General features: G+C 40.0%; 1 protein-coding gene and 1 long non-coding RNA gene across 3 annotated transcripts in view; one reads left to right on the top strand and one right to left on the bottom strand.

The window, feature by feature from the left end:
- HS6ST3 (heparan sulfate 6-O-sulfotransferase 3) overlaps window positions 1-14299 on the bottom strand; it is a 746570-nt gene that overhangs the window by 436187 nt on the left and 296084 nt on the right. The window lies entirely within an intron of this gene.
- LOC116270503 overlaps window positions 1-14299 on the top strand; it is a 34957-nt gene that overhangs the window by 12235 nt on the left and 8423 nt on the right. The window contains exons 3-4 of one of the 2 annotated variants that reach the window (XR_004178537.1): window positions 5008-5142; window positions 6641-6727. This is a non-coding gene — a long non-coding RNA (uncharacterized LOC116270503). Of the gene's footprint in view, window positions 1-5007; window positions 5143-6640; window positions 6728-14299 lie in introns of those variants that run through there. The other variant, XR_004178538.1, reaches the window with a different exon arrangement.

The raw sequence follows: 14299 nt of genomic DNA, 5'->3' as shown, positions 1-14299 counted from the left end.
GCCTGTAATCCCAGCACTTTGGGAGGCCGGGGAGGGCTAGTTACTCAACGTCAGGAGTTCAAGACCAGCCTGGCCAGCATGGTGAAACCGCACCTCTACTAAAAATATAAAAATTAGCTGGATTTGGTGGTGCATACTTGGGAGGCTGAGGCAGGAGAACGGCTTGAGCCCGGGAGGTGGAGGTTGCAGTGAACCGAGATCGCACCACTATACTCCAGCCTGGGAGACAGAGCAAGACTTGGTCTCAAAATAAATAAATAAATAACAGTCCTTATAAAGTATTTTTGATTCATGAATATGTATACTTGCGACAATTGTAACAATAAATAAAACTATAAGAAACTGAGAAAGGACAGTGCTACCAAGATTTACTGGGCACATTCAGATGCTGTCTGCCTGTAGAGGCAGGACATATGGGCATAGCTCTGAGAGAGTTATCTGTCTGTTAAGGTCCATCCATTTCAGGACCTGACACAAATGACATTTTGAATGGTGTCTTGGATGATGAGAAAACAAAGCATGTGTATTAAGTTTGTATTGACATCAACTTGAAGGGTGTAGAGGGCTGGACACGGTTTCGAATGACCCCTGTGAGTCAGTTAAAAATAGAATGATGTTCAATAGTAACAAAGATTGGTCTTTTCAACCGGGGGGAAAAAGCTGTAAGGTACAAAAGGCAAAGAAACTATTAAAAGACTCCCAATAGAAGGAAGGTCCGGCCTCCTTCTGCACCTTCCCAGTCTCCACATCATTTTAATTACTTTGATGTCTTCCCTATGCAGCTGAAAACAGACCTTGAATAATCAATGTATTTTAAATTAGTGATAGTTTCGTATTTACATTTTCCTGTTTTCATTCCTGATAGGTATGCTTGAAATAAAGATTTTTAGATTGTAGCTGTTTATACTGTCCATTTCTATCTCCGTGATATTAAAAATTAACACATTGACTCTGGAAACCAGGAGGTAGAATATTCTTCAGGGGAGGAAAAGAAAATGCCTGGAAATCTTGATGGAGTATAACTGGAGGATGTTAAAGTGACTAAAATGTGACAATAAGGAGCAAATTGTGTGCAAACCACCATGTATTTTACTGCTCTCAGGTTTGTTGGAGACAAATTCCCAAACCACAAAGCCCTGTGCCATTGGTGGGATATTCCTTCAGCCCTTCAGTCCCAATACCTTCTCTTTCATCACTCCACTCCTCTGGCCTCATCTTCCCATCAATATCCCTTTGCTGATATGCTCCTGTTCGAAGGTCTCTAATTACAGCCATTACCAACTCCCCAGTTCCCATCAACACTGATAAGTTCCTGTTATCCATTTATATCCATTACCACTTCCTTATCCACACTAACCAATTAATTCATTAATCAGTTAACAAACCTCAAATTAATACCTATCAAGACACATTACTAGATATTATGGGGTATAAAAATTGGTATGTGACACTCTTCCGTACTCTGAAGCAATTCCCAGCCTATTCAGGAGTCAAGAATGTGTGTGTGTGTGTGTATGTGTGTGTGTGTATCTGTGTGTGTATGTGTGTCTATGTGTGTGTCTGTGTATGTCTGTATGTGTATCTGTGCGTGTCTGCATGTATGTGAGACTGTGTATGTGTCTCTGTGTATATGTGTGTCTGCGTATATGTCTGCGTGCGTGTGTGTGTGTGTGTGTGTGTGTGTGATTTCAGCACTACTGAATTGAAGGTAGCATTTCCAGTATATTGAGATGAGCAGAGGTGGCTCCCACTGAAAAGGTGAAAGACCTGAGCTTCCCTCTCTGAATGAAAAACAGGACTCAAACTTTTCGTGAGTTGTGTGAACAAAACTAGAGGTGAAAATGATAAGATCAGTCTCCCCTGAAAAAAATGTTTGGGTTCTGGAGCAGAGGGTCCCAGGACTGACGTAGTAAATTAGACCAGATCACCGAAGAAAAGACTTTGATAGCAAGGAGTATAGTTATTACTTATAATATAAGCATTATGAGTCAGTGACAACTAATATTGCATCCTACAGTAAATACACAAATAAACGTATTAAACTTAGGTCTTTCAGTTGTAAGTCAGAACTCATCTATTGATAGCCCGTAAGAAGAGGGACAGCATGACCGATGGCACCAGCCAGTGGACATGCGAGACCCTTGGACATCTCCAGGCCAACCACAGATCTAGCAATGGCCAGTGATATTCTATGATGGGCAGCCCTCTGGCACAGACCAAACATTCAAATATTGTATTTGTATTTGTACAAAGTAACTCTGGGTATTTCCTCACTTCTAATAATAAACAATATAAAGAATATTTATATAAATTAAGGCCATCTTTCAGGATGATGATATAAAAATCTCAGGGAAGATTCCAAAATGCATAGAGGCTATGCAATGTAGTATAAAGATGTGCGAACAGTAAGTAATCTTGCTATTAATCTAAACCCTGTTACAGAAAAGTTATATGTGATTAAATTTTCTCATCTATAAAATAAAAAGGTTAGGCTAATTCTAAGGTCTCTTTGAGTCTAAAAGGGTCTTTTTTATCTCTGTAGTTTCACATGCCATAATTAAAAACTACGAATAACCCTTTTTAAAAAATTAAAAACTAATTTTATTTTGCTCTAATTACAAATTAAAGACATAGTTTAAAGTCTAATACTAATTGGCAAAAGTTGGTCAAAATCAGAAAAGTATTCAGAAACTTGATGTGTATATTAGTTATCTATTACTGCATAATTACCACAAATTTAGTGGCGTGTAACAACACACATGTATTATCTGGCATTTTCTATGAATCAGGAGTCTGAGCCCAGCATAGCTGGTTCCTGTGCCCAGGGTTTCAAAGGTGTCAACCAAGGTGCATTCCGTTCTTAGCTGGGGGACCTCAACCAAACTCATGTGGTTGTTGGCAACATGCAGTTCCTGAGGTCTCTGTCTAGTTGCTGGATGCCATGTAGGGGCGACCCTGAGCTCCTAGAACTGCCCTAGAGGCAGCCTTCAGGGCCAGTAACTGCTAAGACAAAGTCTTATACAGCATAGCATATCCACAGGAGGGACAGAGCATCTCTCCTTTGCCATTTTATATCAGCTGGAAGCAAGTCACGAGCTCTGCCTCCTGCTCGAGGATAGTGGATCACACCAGGGCATGACTCATTGGGGTTACCTTAGCGTCTGTTCCCACAATGTGAAAGTAAAACAATTGTGTTATGAAAGCAACCTAACTTCTTTCAGTCAACTTTTTAAAATGCAACAGATGGAGCTGGATTTGGTGGCTCACTCCTGTAACCCCAGCATTTTGGGAGGCCGAGGCGGGTGGAGTCACTTGAGGTCAGGAGTTCAAGACCAGCCAACATGGCAAAACCCCATCTCTACTAAAAATACAAAAATTAGCTGAGCATGGTGGCGGGTCCCTGTAATCCCAGCTACTTGGGAGGCTGAGGCAGGAGAATCACTTGAACCCAGGAGGCGGAGGTTGCAGTGAACTGAGATCATGCCACTGTACTCCAGCCTGGGTGACACAGCAATATTCTGTCTCAAAAAAATAAATAAAAATAAAGTACAATAGAAATTAAGAACTAAAATGAGATAGGGCAGGATGCTATTGGAAAACTGTCTTATAATAGTTGCTATGACAAGAAACATAGTAGAAAGCAGCATGCGTTCAGCACTTCCTATGCAGTGGGCTTTGCACACGTTATTATATTTAACAGTCACAGTGACCCTATAAGATAGGGTTATTATCCTCATCTTAGAGTACAAAACGTGATGCAAAGATAGGTTAAGTGGCTTGCACAAGGCCACACAACTACAAAGAAGCAGAACTTGATAAGAACCCTAACCTCATTTTCCTATACAGCAGCAAAAGAAATGTCTACTACATTTGGAAGCCTAGTAACTAGATTACTCAGCAAATCATTATAGTCTTAAGCCTCAGTTTCCTCATCTGTAAAATGGAGAAGATAGTGGTACCTGGTCCAGATACCTCTCAAGGTTGTTGTGAAAATGAAATGAGAATGAGATGTGTAAAGCTCTTCACACACCGTCAGTGCTTACTAAGCCGTATCATTGCTGTTCTGTCGTAAGTTCTGTGTAAACTCTAAAGAACTATACATGTGAAACTACAGGAAGGGCAGTGAACTTAACGGCTCTTTATGTGTTGTTTGTTTTTTTTTTTTCTGGCAAGATATTTTCAGGATTCTTCAGTAAATCAGCCTACTACCTTCTCTGGTGAAAAGGACCTGGAAGCCAGAAAGAAAAATAAATATTCCATTGATCTTTCTGTAGGAGAAGCAATAAAGTTCTTGTCCACAAATAAACTGAAACATAAGAGCTTTTTTAACAATTCATATTGATGAGTCAAAGAAGTGGGCATATAAATGAAGAGAATGTTTGAGTTAACCTTTGTGAAAATGTAAAGTATTAAGATAGACAAAAATAGATTACACAAAGAATGAGTGGATCAAAGGGAAAATATGTCTTCAGAAATATTTAATAATATAATAATAACATTATGGGACATTATAAATGCTAAGTCATACTTAATACGTCTATGACACACTTTAAAAGTAGATACCTATATTGTGAATTATTTAGTCTAAAAATGCAGTTTTTTTTTTTGTTTTGTTTTGTTTTGTTTGAGACAGTCTTGCTCTGTTGCCCAGGCTGGAGTGCAGTGGGACAATCTCTGCTCATTGCAACCTCTGCCTCCTGGGTTCAAGCAATTCTCCTGCCTCAGGCTCCCTAGTAGCTGGGATTATAGGCGCCTACTATCACGCCCAGCTAATTTTTGTATTTTTAGTAGAGACAGGGTTTTACCATGTTAGCCAGGCTGATCTCGAACTCCTGACCTCAAGTGACTCCACCCACCTCGGCCTCCCAAAGTGCAGGGATTACAGGCGTGTGCCACCACACCCAGCCAAAAGGCAGTTGTTTCTAAGACTAAGGGTGATTATATTTATCTACTTCAATTCCTTGGCTTTACCTTTGCCATGTACTTGTTTTTCATTTTTGTTTTTAGGCAAATCAACGTTGTCACCATTTGTAAGTGCTGCCTTGTCCTAAGGGGATATTTGCTAATACGACACCCATCACTGCCTTTGCCCAAGGGCCACCTGTAGTACAGGGCAGGAGGGACACAAGCAGTGCTGTGCTGGTAAGTGTTTAACAACTGATGGGGATGGGGATGTTTGTCAATTTCCATGGCCAATTTCAAGCTGTCAATGGTATGTCACTGATCAGGAGACGGGAAAAGGTGGCTCTGCACACCACATAGCCCAAGTGAAAAGATAAAAAAGGAAGACATCAAGGAAACATTAAAATTCAGCTTAATGTATTATAACCTATATATCTATATGCCAAGGCCTTGAATTTCTAAACTAGGCTGGGCAGGATTAATTTGGAAAACTTCTAGAAAGATACAATTTTTCAAAGGGAAGAATTGGAAAGAAACAAATTAATTATACCAGATATCCTATAAATGCTATCTGAGGTAATTCCTTTCTTTTTTTTTTTTTAATGGCGTCTCCCTCCAGCACCCAGGCTGGAGTGTAGTGGTGTGATCTCAGGTCACTGCAACCTCTGCCTCCTGGGCTCAAGCGATTCTCCTGCCTCAGCCTCCAGAGTAACTGGGATTACAGGTGTCCCCTAGTACATCCAGCTAATTTTTGAATTTTTAGTAGAGACAGGGTTTCTCCATGTTGGCCAGGCTGGTCTCGAACTCCTGATCTCAAGTGATCCTCCCACCTCTGCCTCCCAAAGTGCTGGGATTACAGGCATGAGCCACCGTGCCCAGTCAGTAATTCCTGATTAAACATAGGAGGCAGGTATCATTTTCCCCATTTTACAGATAAGGAAACAAGAGGCTCAGACAAACTTCCTCATAGCTAGTAAGTGGAAGATTATTTCATTCTTCCATCCTTTCTTACCTCTTCCCTATTTTTCTTCTTTTCTGCATTCTTCCTTCCTTTCCTCCTTCTCTCCCTCCTTCTATCCCCTATACCCCTCTTTTACTAAAAATCCACCTGGTGCCTTCTATGCCCAAGGCAGTGTGCATATAACCAAGCACATAAAAGTAAATAAGTATCATAAATATTTTTAAAATTCTGTCCTCAAGGATTTAATCCCACTGAAACTGGGAGCAGACAGGGGTCCAGACAAACCCCCCCAAAATAGTTTAGATAAATGCAATGACAGGACGGCTGTGAGAACAGGCACATTGGGGCAGAGCACATGAAATGAGAATTACTAAGTCCACCATTATCTAAGTCAGCATTCAAAGCCATCTCTCAATGTGCTGGCAGGCGTTTCACATACTTGGAGGAAAAAAACAGATGGATGCAGTGGGGTTGGTGGGGGGGAAGAGAGTTGAGAAGGCAGCAGGGGTGGGGGAAGAAAAGAAGGACATATTCTTACTATAACAGCAGACTTAGTGCTGGAGCACCTACTTCTAATTAAGACTAGAGTTTAGTCTGCTATTAAAGATAAATGTGACTTAACTAGTTTGTTTTATTACAAAATAGGAACAATCTCAGTTGCTAGAAACTTCACAGGGATGCTGTAATGCTAATAAATACCCTCTTTGTCATTCTCCAGTAGTACTATAAAAATTTTTACAATATTATTATCATCACAAAAGATAATTTATCTTTCAGCTCAGTGCTGGAGAAAGGAATAGAATCTCTCCAATGCCCTCTGGAGCAAACAGAAATCTTCCAAATAATATAAGTGCATTAGCCAGAAGCTTTTCTTTTGAGAAGACTACAAAGCAATAGATGAACAAATGAAGCCTTAATAGAAAGATATTCATGGTGTAAACAGGTAAAGGTGGCAATTATTTCAACATTTTAGCCACCCTCACCACTTAATGTTTTTCTTACAGTTAATAAAATAAAATAATAAAAATATCCATTAGTTTCACACAGTACCTAAAACTAAATGATTCCAAGTATTTGCTACTATAATCCTGTCACCTCTGAGGGACATCTTTTTCTTTAAAAGATCCAAGCCTTACTCTGTACAAAAATGAGATTGAATTTGCAGTGTTCTTACACCATTCTGTATCATCGTACTAGACAATGTACTGTAAGGCAGGGTACGAATTCCAACAATAGGATCCCCCTCTAAGCTCTTTATTGCAAAGATTATTGTTAATATGCTATACTCATGCCTTTCTTCAAGTTCCGCACAATGAGGATTACACAGTTTTATACAAATCATATTTCTACCAGATACGCTCCATATCATCTCTTGTGGGGAAAAGAAAGAGAGATCAGACTGTTACTGTGTCTATATAGAAAGAAGTAGACATAAGAGACTCCATTTTGTTCTGTATTTGAGATGCTGTTAATCTGTGATCCTACCCCCAACCTTGTCCTTGCAAGAGACATGTGCTGTGGTGACTCAAGGTTTAAAGGATTTTGGGCTGTGCAGGGTGTGCTTTGTTAAACAAGTGCCTGAAGGCAGTATGCTTGTGAAAAGTCATCACCATTCTCTTAATCTCAAGTACCCAGGGACCTCTGCCTAGGAAAACTAGGTATTGTCCAAGGTTTCTCCCGATGTGATAGTCTGAAATATGGCCTCGTGGGAAGGGAAAGACCCGATCGCCCCCAGCCTGACACCTGTGAAGGGTCTGTGCTGAGGAGGACTAGTACAAGAGGAAAGAAGGCCTCTTGGCAGTTGAGATAGAGAAAAGCATCTGTCTCCTGCCCGACCCTGGGCAATGGAACATCTCAGTGTAAAACCCGATTGTATGTTCTGTTTACTGAGAAAGGAGAAAACCGCCTTAGGGCGAAAGATGGGACTTGCTAGCACAATGCTGCTCTTTATGCACTAAAAAGGTTTATGGAGATGTTTGCATATGCATATCAAGGCACAGCACTTTTCCTTAAACTGAAGTCACAGAGATCTTTATTCATATGTCTTACTGCTGACCTTCCCCCTACGATGATCCTATTATCCTGCCACTTCTCTTTTTCTAAGATGGTAAAGATAATGATTAATAAATACTGAGGGAACTCAGAGACTAGTGCCGGCATGGGTCCTCTGTATGCTTAGCGCCGGTCCCCTGGGCCCGCTTTTTCTTTCTCTATACTTTGTCTCTGTGTCTCATTTCTTTTCTCAAGTCTCTCGTTCCACCTAACGAGAAACGCCCACAGGTGTGGAGCGGCAAGCCACCCCTTAAATCTCTAAAGTTAATTCATCGAACGTTAGGTATTGCTTTACAAAAAATGAAACCATACTGACTTAAAACTGAGACGACAAAAGATTAAAGAGCCTCTACCCTGTCCAAAGAGTCAAAACGAATGCAGGACAGGAGTGAGGATGGGAGGACAAACTTGATACCTTGCTGGAGTCTAAAAAGTCACCCTTTATCCCTATCTCAAGACGTGCTAGTGCCTTAAACACTGCTAAACACTTGATTACCAGCTGTGGCCATTCCATCCTTAAAAAAAAAAAAATGGGGGAAGCTGGGTGAGTGAGTGTGTCTCTGACTAAAGCACTCCTCAGTAGGCAGTAAGGGCCACAGGCATAGCTGTGGAAAAGTTCAACAGGTAAAAGGGCCTCAGCTCCAACCAGACATCTGGTTTACCCTGCTTCCTCGGCACAGATACTGAAGAGAGAAAGCTAAGAGAACACAAAGGCTACCATCTGCCAAGATTGAGAATACTGGAAAAAAGCCTATTTTGGTTTCTATATATTTGCCTGGTCATTTAAAATTATACCCTATCAAAAATTTCATAAGACACGTGGCTAAGATCACTCTTCGCCAAAATTACTTTCATTATTGAACCATTTCCTGGCATCATGAGCTAAAAATGATCAGTAGCATCTGGATGCTAACCCAGTGGCCTTATCCACTAAGAACAAATACTGGGGTAGTTAAATTCTGGGTGCCTCAGTTTCCTCACCCCACCCCTCCAGCTTTACTTCTAACTTGTAAGTTCACAGCTAGTATTTTATAAGGAATGACAGGAGACTTTATTCTTGCTGTCTTTAAACAAGCACATCTCCTTTCCTTGTCATGGCCTCTGCCGGCTGAGTTATTTTTCCAAAACAGAAACTCTGCATACTTACAATCACAACTAAATGCAGTCAAGGAGCAATTCTGCAAAGTTTAAATTCATAAGTGCTTACCTTTCCCTTCTTTAAAAAGTAAAATCATCAAGATTTTTATTGGCAAGCAAGCAACCTTTTTATGTTCTCCAAGTATTGCCAAAAATATATGCTTGTCTATAGGCATTATTTCAAAATTTATAGCATCAGTATGAAGATAATAATTACTAAGAAAGGACTCAGGCTATAAAACGAAAGAGAAGAAACTTTATTTAAACCATTCACTTTTTAAGTTATTATAAATTGTACATCAAATTGTCACACATTTAATAGTTTCCTGGATGATTATAACAGCTAGCTACCTAAGGTCTCCCTAGGTCTCCTCTGGGCTGCTCTCACCTCTCTACAATCCATTCTTCACACAGAAAGCCTAGTGTATTCGTCTTTTTTTCATGCTGCTGATAAAGACATGCCTGAGACTGGATCATTTATGAAGAAAAAGAGGTTTAATGGACTCATACTTCCACATGGCTGGGGAGGCCTCACAATCATGATGGAAGGTGAAAGGCACGTCTTACATGGTGGCAGGCAAGAGAGAATGAAAGCCAAGTGAAAGGGGCTTCCCCTTACAAAACCATCAGATCTCATGAGATGTCGTTACTATCATGAGAACAGTATGGGAGAAACTGTCCTCACAATTCAAACATCTCCCACCAGGTTCCTCCTGCAACACGTGGGAATTATGGGAGCTACAATTCAAGGTGGGAGCTGGGTGGGGACACAGGCAAACCATATCACCCCATGATCCTTTCAGAACGACAATATGCTAATGTAAACCCTATGTTTAAAACCCCTGAATAGCCTGCCACAGCTCCCAGGATATTGATCAAACCATCAATGTGGCCTTTGAGGCCCTCAGGGGTCTGCTTCCTCCTATACTTCCAGCCTTTCTCCTATCAGTCTCCCAATGCTTACTGCTCTTCAGCCATACCAATTATTTTCAGTTCTTTAAATGTGCCACTCTCCATCTGGCCACAGGGCCTTTGCACAGACTGTGCACCCATTTGGTATACTCAAAGCTCTCTCCTAACCCCATTTCAACTTCATTCACCAACTTAGCTCCAACTAAGTCTTTGGACATCCGATCATGTGTCACTTTTTCAGGCTGCCATCACTTCCTTCAAACTAACTCTCTGGGTCAGTTGTCTTTGTTCCAAGTGTTGATGGGGTCATGTTCTCTTTCTCATGTGCTGTGTTTTATTATTGTGGCTAATTACCCCACCCCAGTGGCCTGGAAGCTCTGTTAGGAGAGAGGCCTCATCCTCTCCCTACTTATCACTGCATTTCTATCACTGACCATAATTACTGGTACAAAAGAGATGCTCAATAATTATTGAATGAATAAATTAATTAATCAATTAGTCTTGTCTTGTTTGGTGTGACCAGGTCAAAGGATAAAATGATAGTAGAGTCCACTGGAAATTTGGAAGGCAGTCAGCATACAGGTGTGTGCTGAAGCAAACTGTTAAAGACCACATACAAAAGGCTTAATAGTCTTTCTTCTAGGTAGAGGTGTTAATAAAAATGTCAGAAAGGGCATGGAGAAGGGAAGGGAATGGACAGAGTTGGAAAAGCAGTTGTTACAGCAAAGAGTGGGCCTTATTCACTCAAGGAATACTGCAAATGCATTGTAATAATATACCTAAACATTTGTTCAACATCTTTCCAGTTACAGACACGATTCACATCTGTCATTTCAGTCTTTCTCCATTTCTCTCGGCAAGTCAGTGACATAGACAGGACAGATGCTATTCACAACCATTTTAAAAATGATTACACAATCTCAGAGAATAATTTTCATAAGACCTCAGAGAGAAAGCCAAGGCTGCAACCAGGTCTTCAAAGCCTGGTTCCCTCCTATTCCCACACATGATGCTAATGCACAGGTGCGTCTAGTTACTTAAGCTGAGAAAAGGTAGAACAACTAGAATTATTTCAAAGAAGGAGTTTCAACTTTCAATGGGTTTTCTCATTGAGGTTGTTGGAATGAAACTCTGACACTCATAAACCATTAAACTTGGGGAAGGAAAGGGGAGCTATGGATACATCTCATTTATTCATCTGTCCTTCCACCTAATATTTAGAATCAATGTTCATTTTCTGCAATAATTTTGTTCTATTAAAGTTACTGCAAACATGAAATAAGCAAATATGGAATCATTGCTCCTAGGAGAAATACAGGATTAAGTTCCTATAAACCTCTGCTCATAACATTTTCATCAACTAATCAATACATACCTTAATGTCTGTCTCTGTTCAAAGATACCTTATTTAATATATATTCTTCTTGATTCATTAGCATTGAAATCATGACCAGCAACACTGTAACTCATGCCCGAATGTGAAATCGGCCCCATTGTCCCATGAAATTGATGTTTATGGCTTCTTTGAATAAACATAAAAACTGACCCTCCCAGTATTAAATTTTTTAAAATTACATTTGTGTTATCTGAGTTTCTTTCTCAAAAAACCAATGACCAGGCCTCCCAGACAATATAAAGAAACTGAAACTTACTAGATTACTGCATCTGGACAATGAGACACCAGACCCCTCATGACCGCCTAACCAGCCACCTGCTTCCTGTTGACCACACTCTTCTTTCCTACCCATCCATAACTCCTGTTTTCCCACACACAATTACATTTCTTTCTTGCTACGTAAAGCACTAATTTGAGTCAGAGAGATGGATTTGTGACTGATCTCCCATTTCCTCAGCTGCAAGACTCAAGTAAAACTTTCTTCCCTGACAATATTTGTTGTTTCAGTAATTGGCTTTCTGAGACACGAGCAACAGAGCCTAGACCAAACCCCTGGCATTGGGTAACAAATCAAGCTACTCTAAAACAGGTGTATTTTCTCCACAAAACCTTACACCGAGGAATGCTAGACAGCACTTCAGCATGATGTTTGGGAGCTATTTTAAACACCAAAATCACCAACAAAAAGCACAAAAATGTAAAAATAGAACATGATATGTTTGGCTGTGTCCCCATCCAAATCTCATCTTGAATTATAATTCCCACACTTCCCATGTGTCATGGAAGGAACCTGGTGGGAGGTGATTGAATCATGGGTGCAGGTCTTTCCTGTGCTGTTCATGTGATAGTGAGTGGGTTTCACAAGATCTGATGGTTTTAAAAATGGGAGTTTCCCTGCACAAGTGGTCCTGTCTTTGCCTGCTGCCATCCACGTAACATGTGACTTGCTCCTCCTTGCCTTCCACCGTGATTGTGAGGCCTCCCCAGCCATGTGGAACTGTAAGTTCATTAAACCCTTTTTTTTCCACTCAGTCTCAGGTATGTCTGTCAGCGGTGTGCAAATGGGCTAATACAGAGCACAAAAATAACATCTATATTATGAGAGCTGAAATAAGAAGGCAGAGTGTCTGTTGCTTTGTTTGACCCCAGCTGAGAATATGCATATCCCACAACTCAAATTGTTTGCCATTCCACAAATGACTATTAAAGTACATGAGTACTGATTTTGGGGTTTCAAATAAATCTTAGTATGCAGGACACATTTTCAAATGTGGAATCTGAATAATGAGGATCCACTATATTTGGGTTCCACAAAGCAAAAAGTAATGGGAACACACAGTCAAAAAAAGCAAAAACAAAAACAATACGTCTCTAAACTTACATGTACTGAGAGTAAAACGTGACAAATGAGAATGCAATGCCATCAAGTGACATAGAGAATTAAGTGCATCTTGAAGATAAAGGTATGTGCCAGACTCGCTGGGATGGAGGAAAAGTAGGAATTAGAAGAGGAAGTCCAAAAGATCACGTAAGTAGAGATGTATGCTGTGGCTGGGACGTTAAGGATCAGGGATCAGGCTGGCAGAAAAGATAGAAACATGGGTTTAAAGAAGGGAAGAACATTATATGTGGCTGCAGTGGAACTAGGGCTTTAGCATATCGATGATGGGAAACAATGACAGTTTTTAAGCTATGGAGTGATTGGAAATTTAGAAAAATAATTGGTGATGTAAAGACACCTGAACTGTATGAGACTGACCAAAGAGGACAGAAACTGGTGGTCAATTAAGAGGCTGCAGCAAGCATCTACCCAGAGGTGATACAGCCTGGATTAGCACAGCTGCCCAGAAAGGGTAAGAAAGGGGGCACTTGTTGGTAGATACTTAACAGGTAAAAAATAACAGGATTTGGTGACAGATTGAGTGCTGCAGATAAGAGAAGGGGAAAAATCTTTTGAAGACTGGAAGAACGATCTCAGGATATTGTATATGTCTGTCTTCATCTGCTCTGGCTGCTATAACAAAATCCCATAAAAATGCAAAGCTTATGAACAACAGAAATTTATTTCTCACAGTTCTGGAAGCTTGGAAGTCTACGACCAAGGAACTGACAGACATATTGTTTGGTGAGGAGCTGCTTCCTCGTTCATAAAAAGCCTCTTCTCACCGTATCCTCACGTGGCAGAAGGAGACAAAGCAACACTCGGAGACCTTTTGTATGAGGGGATTAATTAGCGCCCCAAAGCCCCATCACATTGGTGATTAGATTTCTACACATGAATTTGGTGGGGGGGAAAAAAACATTCAGATCATAGTAGCACATTTAGCAATCTAATATATTTAACATATTATATGTAGATTGAGTGCTTCCAATGGAAGAAGATCATTGAATTCACGCTATGGGACTGAATTATATAGCCTATACAATATTTTGAATGATACAGAAATTACAGATAATTTTAAATAAAAGATAGTTTGTATCAATACTAAAGATATTTTCTAATCTCACTGAAAGTAAAATGGCAAAGAAAAAATAATAATTTAGCCCCAAAGAGATACTGTCATATATACTACAAAAAAAAAAAAAAAGAGAGAGAAAGAGAAAGAACTAAAAAAAAGAAATTACAAGCCAAGTTCAAAAGTGACATTTCAAGTTTTTGGTGACCTCTTATCGGCCTCCTTGCTGAGTTGGGCCTCGGTAAACATAAAATTGTTTTAAATTTTAATTTTCTACTTTCTCCTGGAATGTGGAAAAAGCAACAGCCTAGGATATGGGAAACCAGAGTTCCAATCTTGATTCTGTTTCTGTTAAAATCTTAGGGAGATCCCTTCAGCTATTTAGTCCTTAGTTTCCTCACCTATAAAATCAAGGGTTTCAGCTAAATGGTTTTTAAGATCCCTTTAATTTCTAATAGTCTTTTATCCATTGTGCTCATGTTC

The sequence above is a fragment of the Papio anubis genome, chromosome 15 (assembly GCF_008728515.1).
Source record: "Papio anubis isolate 15944 chromosome 15, Panubis1.0, whole genome shotgun sequence".
NCBI lineage: Eukaryota > Metazoa > Chordata > Mammalia > Primates > Cercopithecidae > Papio > Papio anubis.
The sequence above is the reverse complement of the archived record's forward strand: the minus strand, read 5'-3'. Positions and strand labels throughout refer to the sequence as shown.